A 10,000-nucleotide genomic window follows, 5' to 3' on the forward strand; every position below is an offset into this window, starting at 1 on the left:
GTTTACAGGCTTACTCCCCGAATAAGTAAAAACTTAGAAAGCAATATTGAGTGGGATAAACTTGCCTATTTTGCATTACTGAATAGAACAGAAATTGACAGCGACAAGTTTCACAGGTGTAACAGGAGGAAAGCATCACAGTTGCACTAGAAATCGATCGTTAAGAGAAGATGGAAAGGAAGATGGAAGAAAGAGCATATGAACGGTGGTACGGTAAAAGGAATGAAAAGGGTTGCAACAAAGAACTCTAAGTAATGCCTACAGTGTGTATTAATGAAATCATCGGCTTTACATAGAAATCTGAACGGCATATTTTCCACAAGACAGATATTTATATAAACAAGCCCCAGGTTGATTGATTCAGAGATTAATAATGCATATACTGTACACATTACTTTCAGGTTTTAGTAATATAAACATTGTTTTCATGGAATGAAGTGTAAACTGTCAATGTCAACAAAAACTATTTTGTCATAATTTCATAATGTGAAACTATTTTACCATAATGTTAAAAGTATTCCATATCACTTAAAATGTTTTTCTACTATAAATTAAAATTTTATTCCGTAGAAAAACGTTTATTTAAAGGCTGAAAACATGGCTCCACGTATCTAAGAAAACGTAATTCCCTGACAAACATTTCCAAAGCTCTTTTAAGTATAAAAATATAAAAAAAATTAAAAAAAGCCATGGCTTAAAAAAATAAAGAAAAGTTTATCTTTCAAGGTCAAAAAGTAAACAAATTCAACTGAAAACGTTCCAACAAAAACGAGGACATATTCGATGACCACCCCGGATATATTTTTCCCCAGATCTTTTTCTTTAGCCAGCGTCGTGCGAGGAATTTCCTTTCCTGAGGTAAATAAGTCTATATTCGTGGGCCCTGCGCAAATTTCGTGATGGAAAGGTGCTATATATAACCTGCTTTGGTAACATATTCCGCACAGTTCAGGTTCACTTGGAATGGGCGGTACGGGAGAGGAGAAATGTCCCACGCCGCCTTGTATACTCTTTGCTTTAAAAAATATGAGAGAGAGAGAGAGAGAGAGAGAGAGAGAGAGAGAGAGAGAGAAACGACGGAGTAGCGCAAGGACTTCAGACTTTTATGCCCTTTACTGCTAAGTAAAGAACGAGGTCGAAAGGCCTTTTTATATATACAAATATATATTATATATCATAGTTCCCCCTCACTGTTTTGTCCCACCTTTCATCCTTATCATCTCCTTATCTAGTTTTCATCGGGTCTGGGCACATTAAAGGAACAACACCCAAAACACAAGAGCGTCATTAACGAAAACCACATTCCCTTAAAAGCAAATTTTCAATACTTTCCCTATTAAGGATAAACATCTTTCTTCCAATATATCCTACGGAACAAAAGCCTCTGTCATTTCTAGTTAATATTATTAAAAGTAATGATACAGGTGCGTTGATAAAATTCCCATATACGATTCAGTAACCGATATCACCTTGGGAGAGACTAAAAATATCACTAATTAGTGCCGCGGGCCTAATTAAAAGGTGTATTATCAAATTCCAAGACAGCTAGGAAATCTGTCGTGGGCAGACCTCCTCGTTTTTGTAGAAATTCTTATACCCATATTTCTATCACAGCGGTTCGGTCTAATTAATCATCCAAACAGGTTAGCTTTACTCTTGGATAAATAAACAATTTTGTATAAAAATCAATATAATTTCCGGTTTTGTATGAGTTTGTTTCGGAATTACCGCGATGACATTTTTGTGGGAAGAATTCGGTAATATACGTTTTCAATTTGATCAGATAAAATCATTGGTTTATAAATAGAACTTTCCATACATTAGTTTGCATAAGCAGGTGCTTTATCAATTCCTAATTAACAGGACGATTTTTAGATCTTCTAAACAAAAATCCAAGTATCTTCTATCATATTCTATATTACCGCACCGAGCAATCTTCAGTAAAAGAGCAAAAACCTCACTGTGCATTAAAAAGATTTTTTTAATCAGTATCAGATCTATTCAAACTTTTAAAACATTTCCATAAGTGAAAAAATTAGTCTTTAATTTCTCTGATGTTCATAAAAAAAATCAGTGACGAAACTGAAAAAAAAAAAAAAAAAACTCAACTAGTTAAAAAATATTCCGGAGTTAAATTTCCTTTCAAGCATAAAGACCCACGACATCAAAAAGACGACATCTATAAAAAGAAAAATCCCCACTTCAAAATCCTTCTTTGAGTCCATTGGAGATGAAAAAAAAAATAGTGATACCAGCACCACTGAAGTGTATATATTCGTCCACCGCGTTCAGCATCTTTCTCTGTCATAAAATCGCTCTCATTTCCCCTTTTATTTTTTTGCAGCCCGATCTCCAAAATCTCTTTTAGGAATCTCTTTCCAGCTAAGCTATCGCGAATTTATGCTTGGACATCGCGTGACTATACTCTCTCTCTCTCTCTCTCTCTCTCTCTCTCTCTCTCTCTCTCTCTCTCTCTCTCTCTCTCTCTCTCTCTCTCTCTAGCTTTAAAAATGTTAGATATCGCTTCTGTGTCTTTCCTTAAAAGCATAAAATTTAGATATACAACTTTTTCCAGCTAGAAAAACCGCATCTCCTCCTTTGACGAAATAGGCTTTAACACAGGCTAGACTTACCTGAAGATTCGCGTAAAATTCGATACTCCGTGCTTGGAGGAAAGGGGAAAGCAATATACACGGTTCTTATACGAGCCAAAAGGATGTTTCCTTTTCCGACGCATTTTAACCAAACGTTCAGAAAGCTCTTGTGAGACGCGAGTGAAATCCAGATGATAACAGAGGAATATAGAGAAAGCATATGTAAATGAGTCAAAAGCATATTCAGTGGGAAGCATAAAAAAAAAAAAAATCAGGCGACATCCCGACAGTCACTTGAAATTTACTTCAGGAGACACACCCCGTCACTCATTTGAAAATACTCAATATTGAAAAGAATAAGTCTACTTTATAATAACTGAGTATCACGGTTTTCATAATGATTGGTAAAAACCGAACACACTTGCCATTTCAAATAGATCTCTGTAATTGAATTCAACTTCCCCATTACTGGAAACGATTATCCAACGGCGGTACTAATCTCTCTCTCTCTCTCTCTCTCTCTCTCTCTCTCTCTCTCTCTCTCTCTCTCTCTCTCTCTCTCTCCTGGCGCCATTAATTGACTTGTCCACATTACAATTTCCTCACGGGCCGTTAGTTTCTAAAATGTTGGTCCTACCAAATAATACTGCCATCGATAATGCTTTACCCTAAACTGGCCTAAGGCCATATTTCAACCGCCCGCTCAAAGATTTCGCTGACCTTCCCTGACCCACGGTCAAATCTGACCTTACCTCCTTTCTTTCAATCAACAGACTAAAGAAGGAAAAAAGTTTAAAAAAAAAAGCCTGACCTGTTTTTCTGAAGATTAAGTGGGTTTCCTCACACTATTAATATTTTCTTACTTATTAGACTTTGAAGCTCGTTTGTCCACATAAAGCTATCATATGAGAAAGAGAGAGAGAGAGAGAGAGAGAGACCTTACAGACCTTACAGACCTTACAGTTCGTTCGGGTTGCCCCATGGTCCCTCAGTGTGAGGCGCCTCTAATGTCTACCAGAGAGTTGCTAGTACATCTTCCGGTATATTTTGCATCTTCCAATCTTGGATGGTCTGGGATGCAGTTTAGATATTTGTCGAGCTTATTCTTAAACACATCTACGCTCACTCCTGATATATTCCTCAGATGAGCTGGCAACGCATTGAATAGACGCTGCATTATCGATGCTGGTGCGTAGTGGATTATGTCCTGTGTGCTTTCCTTATTTTTCCTGGTATAGTTTTGGGCACTATTAATCTACCTCTGCTTGCTCTTTCTGATATTTTTAGTTCCATGATATTTTCTGTTATTCCTTCTATCTGTTTTCCATGCCTGAATTATCATGTAGCGTTCTTCTTCTCCTTTCTAGACTATATAATTTTAAGGATTGTAGTCTTTCCCAGTAGTCCTAGGTCCTTAACTTCTTCTATTCTAGCTGTAAAGGACCTTTGTACACTCTCTATTTGTGCAATATCCTTTTGATAGTGTGGGTACCATATCATATTACAATATTCAAGTGGGACTACGAACATATGTTTTATAAAGCATAATCATGTGTTCAGCTTTTCTGTTTTGAAGTGCTGTAACAACATTCCATTTTTGCTTACATTTTGCCAATAGAATTGCTATTTGATCATTGCATAACATGTTCCTATTCATCATCACACCAAGGTCTTTAACTGCTTCCTTATTTGTGATTGTCCTCATTATTAGGTCCCCTATATGCATATAGCTTTCCTTCTCTGTCTCCATAATTTATTGATTCAAATTTATCAAGAGTTAAATACCATCCTATTTACCTCTGCCCAATCATATACTTTGTTAAGGTCTCTTTGTAGAGCGTTCCTATCTTCATCACAAGTAATTTCTCTACTTATTCTTGTGTCATCAGCGAAACTACTCACTACCGAATCCTTAACATTACTGTCTATGTCTTCAATCATAATAACAAACAATATTGCAGCTAGCACCGTACCTTGTGGCACACCGGATATTACCTTGGTTTCATCCGATTTCTCATCGTTTGCAATAACTATCTGTTTTTTCTGTTGGTGTAAAATTCTTTTAACCATCTTCCTACTTTATCTACGAAATTGTGTTTTCTAATTTTCTTTGCTAATATATTATGGTCAACTTTGTCAAAAAGCTTTTGCAAAGTCTAGATAAACCACATCTGTTTCATTTGCGCTTTTCATATTTTTGAATATGTTCTCACGGTGGACTAACAGTTGGGTTTGTGTACTTTTTCCGGGTACGAAAACCGTGTTGTCCTATATTAAACAAATTATTTTTTAATAAATGTTTCATAATATTTTTCTTCATTACCCCTTTCATACACTTTCATAATATGTGATGTTAGACTCACAGGCCTATAATTACTGCCTCTAGTCTTGATCCACTTTTGAAAGTAGGGGTGATATATCTAATTTGTGCTGCATCATAAATCTTGCCTGTATCTACACTTTGTCTTAATAATATTGCAAGTGGCTTTGCGATAGAATGAACTACTTTCTTTAACAAAATAGCAGGGACTCCATCCGGCCCTGCAGCAGCTCCATTTTTAATTTCATTAATTGCCTGCACATATCAGCTTCATTAATTTCTATGTCAGCTAAATATTCACTATTTTCTTCCTTACTTCTATATCATTATCTTCATTATCTTTATTCTAGGGGTGAATTCTCTCTTATATCGTTCTGCCAGGTATGTTGCAAATTTTCCCTTTTTTCATTCGTTAATCTCCCTTCAATTCTCAGAGGGCATATTTTCTATTCTTCTTTTATTCATCTTCTTCGCATATGAGTATAATAGTTTTGGGGTTTTTTGCTTTTGATATTTTAATAGGGTTTTTTCTTCCAAGTCCCGTTTTTTCATTTTCTTTTGATTGTATAATCTTTTTTGTTGTTTCTGCATTTTCTAATCTTACATTTTTTTAGTTCTATAAACTGTTTCCATGCATTTTTTTCTTTTGCAAGACCTTTTTTCCACTTTCTGATTTTCTGGAACAAGATCCTTCTGTCTCTTGGTATGCATGAATGATGTTTACTTTTCTTCTTCGGTATATATTTATCCACTATTTTCTCCAATATTTTATATAATATCTCCGTATTTACCCTTATGTCATCACTTACGAAAATGTTATCCCAATCTTTTGTTTATTTCTTCATTAACTTTCTGACCATTTTTATATTTTTACTGTAGAAGTTGTATTTTCCATATCCTTCCCACTTTTTCATTTCTTGCTTATCTCTATTTTCACTTGCTTTGTAATGAACTGTTAATTCTATGACATTATGGTCTGAAATACTCTACGCATTATAAACTATTATTTCTTTAACATAATTCATCTCGTTCACAAATACTAGGTCTAAAGTATTTTTCCTTTCTTGTTGGCAGGTGATTTATTTGTTGAAATGTTTTGTAATTCTAGTAGCATATCTAATAGCTTTTCAAATTGCCTCTTATCTTCTGCACTACTATTACTCTCTTTTTTATATGTATAAGTACAACCACAATCTCCTATTCGTTCTTTCCATTTCTACGAAAGGAAAGTTTGAAGTCACCAGATGGAGAATAGTCCAGTCCTTGTGATTTCTACATATATCATCCAATTTTTCAATTATTAAGTCAAACTCTTTAGTATTAGGAGGTCTATATATTACTATGTTCATCAATTTTTCAGATTCAAATTCTACCGCTATTAGTTCACATTCTGAGTTTAACTGATTTTCTCATAATTATTTTTCCTTGTTTTTTTGTCTTTATCCCATATATTGCGGTTCCCCCTTGATTCCTATTTTTTCTATCTGATCTATAAGTTTGGAACCCTTTTATTTGATCATCATTCCCAGTCTCTTGGGAATACCAGGTTTCACTTATATTCATTATATCTATTTTCTTTTCATTTTGGGTTAGTTCTCTAAGTACTCTATTTTTCTTTTTGAGTTACTCGTAACTAAACCCTGCGCATTCATCACTATGATGGTTTGCGTGTTTTCTCCTTCATTTAATAATGGTAGTAATAAGGATTTTCCCATGTCTCTTTCCTGTTCTGGTATGTTGTTCTTTTTTTCATTTCCAGAAATTCTGACATTAAAAAATCCAACTTTTTCCATAATATTTGATCTTCCTTCATCATAATTATTCATTTTGTGTCTGAATCTGCAATTTTCTCCGTTTTTTTCTGCAATCATCCTCTTGCATAATAAATACATTATTATCTCTTGAGTAGAATTTCGGAGCTGATGCTTTGAAATTTTTTGCTGACACCTCTAATATCTCATTGGTGGTTTGCTTTTCTCTTTTACCTGATATTCTTGATTTCTCTCTTTATTTTGTTCTTTCTTATTTTGGGATTTTATTACTTGGTTGGTTATTTATTTGATTATGATTCATGGCTACAGGGATGCATATATTTGCATTTTTTGTCGAACTTACATCCTTTTCCTTCTTTTAGGTTTTTACATATTTTGGATGCAGATCTCTGCAATCATCCCCATAGCCATCTAAGTAATAGCACATTTACCATATATTTCATAGTTTTTGACATATCTTAGGATGTTTGTAGTAACATCTTTCTCCAAATCTGCAATTCCCTCTTTTCAAAAGGTTGCAGATTTTGTCTTTCTTGTCTATTTTTTCCTCTTTCCCGTCATTGTGTAGATCTGGGTAGAGCCTCTTCGGGATTTGCCTTTTCTGTTGTCATATCGTAATTTATTTCTTCGTAGGTATGCTGCTTTCTTGCCTCATATGTAGTATCAATGATGTATCTCTGCATCCATACTTTTATCTTGTTCTTTGTTTTCCTTATTTTTTTCTGTCATTTCATTTTTGTTTACTTCTCTTCCGTTTTCCTTCCTTCTTCTTTTTCTTCTTCTTCTTCCTCCTCCTTCCTCTTCTTCTTCATCCTCAACTATTTGTACATTCAATCTTGATTTAATAACATTGTCTATCCATGATAGACATGTTGAAACAAAAAATTCTTGTATCTTTTCTCAAATCTTGTATTACCTCAGCACACTGTGGATGGGTCGGAATGTTGCATGCAGCACATTTTCTGATTAGGTTTTGTGGATTGACTATGCTATACCAAACCTTACACAGTTTGCATGCTTTTGGCATTCTTTTTCCTAATGCATCAATTAGGATATTCACAAGATTCACCTTATTCATTTTCTTTGTCGGAATATGTTGGTTTATGTATATTTTCTTTATGAGTCCTCTTGACCAACGTTGGATTTTATTTGGAACTTCTTCAATTATTTTCAAGATGTTTTTCATTAGATTTGTTCCAGTTTGAGGATTATATCCTTCTAATATATCTATGAATGCTTTTGTATCTTTTTGGTTAGGACTGTTTGCTGATTTCATAGATGAGAAATGCCAGTTCCCTTCCTGCTACCTCATCGTATTGCGAATCCGCCAAGCACGCTAAATTACGCCACCTCTCCCCGCAGTTGGACTTACTGCCATCTTGTTCTGATTTATAGTATTACACTTGATAAACTAACTTAGAAGACGCTTTATCCTACTAATTTTCACACTAATCTTATCACCGATAGTTCACGAACACTTCTAGATATTTCTCTAAATTCTAGTCGTATGTTAAACACTTGTGATATCTGTTGATTAATCGACTTCACGCGGGTACGTCTCACCAAGCAAGATGGCTACTACGAGAGAGAGAGAGAGAGAGAGAGAGAGAGAGAGAGAGAGAGAGAGAGAGAGAGAGAGAGTGTGTGTGTGTTTTGGGAGGGGCTAGATAGATTCATCCAAAGCTACGTTACGTATGGTTTGCATTAGTCTGAGAGAGAGAGAGAGAGAGAGAGAGAGAGAGAGAGAGAGAGAGAGAGAATCCTTCCACCCCACAACAATAGACCTAAATTGGAACTTAGAACAGACATTAGTAATCTAGATAAAGCATCAAAGACTTATACAACAACGACTGGAACCCGTTGAATAAGTTATAAAAAAATCTAACAATTTTTTTTTTTTTTTTTTTTTTTTTTAATGACTAATACTCCAGCACCAGCCATTCTCTTTAACCGCCTGTCTGCCTGACATTTATACCCCACGCTTCATATATTTCTTTTGACGGAAAGGCCGATGGTGGGGCATCGCCGACTGCTTTTTTCTTGCCCAGACTTCACGGGGTAAAGAGAATAAGGGAGAAAGGATATCAAGGAAAACAAAAGTAAAGAAAGGAAAGAGAGAATTCCAAAGTAGCAGTGAGGTGAAAGCGCCAAAGGACCGTACAACTGTAGTAGCCAAGTCAAAATCCAAAATAACGTTTTCATTAATAAACGAAAATCGGAGGGCAAGAACCCTGAAAATGATCTGTCTAAAAGCATCTTCCTTTTGTTTCTTGACATATACGGACCAGCATATTAAATTTAACAGCTGTTGTACGATATGTCTATAACAGCACACCTATATGTCTTTATGTTTTGAAAAAGCAAGACTTCAAACACCTGTACGCCTTTATACATGTCTTATGCAATCAAAATTGCACCCATATATGTATACATACACACACACACACACGAACAAGTTTAGGCGCCTAGTAGTAGATTACTCTTATATAACATGAATAGATACAGTTGTGCAACAGTGGAAATATCTTACAAAAATCATAAAAGTAGGTAAAGCCGAACGGTTGTGAACATATATAATAAAACTCAAGTTTTATTACATATTTTCACAACCGTTCGCTTTTTTTATCTATTTATAATTTTTAAAGATATGTCCACTGTTGCAAACCTGTATCTATTCATGTTATATAAGACATATCTACAACTGCGCACCTAAGCCTATTCATGTCTTATAATACATATGCACAATTCGACGCTTGTATTTTTTCATGTTTTATAATTCATACCAGCAACTGCACGACTACTTTGTATATTTATGTCATATAAGACGTTCCCACACCCCTACTCTTATATATACGTTTTATAAAAATATTTCCTGAATTTTACGCCTTAATCTGTTCACGTTATATTAAAAAAAAGTTACGCTGGATTACGCAATCCCCTACGCTCTTCAGAAGTTTCTTCCCGATACCAATTGGGTCTTCAAACGAGCTTGCAATAACTATTGGACTTCTGATCGATTTGCGATTGTGAGGGAATGTACACGTGTGTGTGTAGAGAGAGAGAGAGAGAGAGAGAGAGAGAGAGAGAGAGAATGCGTGTTTACAGATTCCGGAATCATCCAATGAAATTCCACTCTGATATCATCCACTCAAGTTTCCAAACAAGATTGGATTCTATAGATACTCTGTCAAAGTCTGGAATACTATCGTGTAATATTACGGACACGTGTGCTTACGATTTAAAACAACATCGTGTGCACATTATTACTTCTGTGTTCCTATGTGCGTAGGTGCGTGTACATAGTTCAAATATCT

General features: G+C 35.1%; 1 protein-coding gene across 13 annotated transcripts in view; it reads right to left on the reverse strand.

Annotated features, from left to right (window-relative positions):
- The window catches only part of LOC135213543 (rho guanine nucleotide exchange factor 18-like), a 1,147,377-nt gene that overhangs the window by 92,888 nt on the left and 1,044,489 nt on the right, over window positions 1–10,000 (reverse strand). The window lies entirely within an intron of this gene.

The sequence above is a fragment of the Macrobrachium nipponense genome, chromosome 43 (assembly GCF_015104395.2).
Source record: "Macrobrachium nipponense isolate FS-2020 chromosome 43, ASM1510439v2, whole genome shotgun sequence".
NCBI classification, from domain to species: Eukaryota; Metazoa; Arthropoda; class Malacostraca; order Decapoda; family Palaemonidae; genus Macrobrachium; species Macrobrachium nipponense.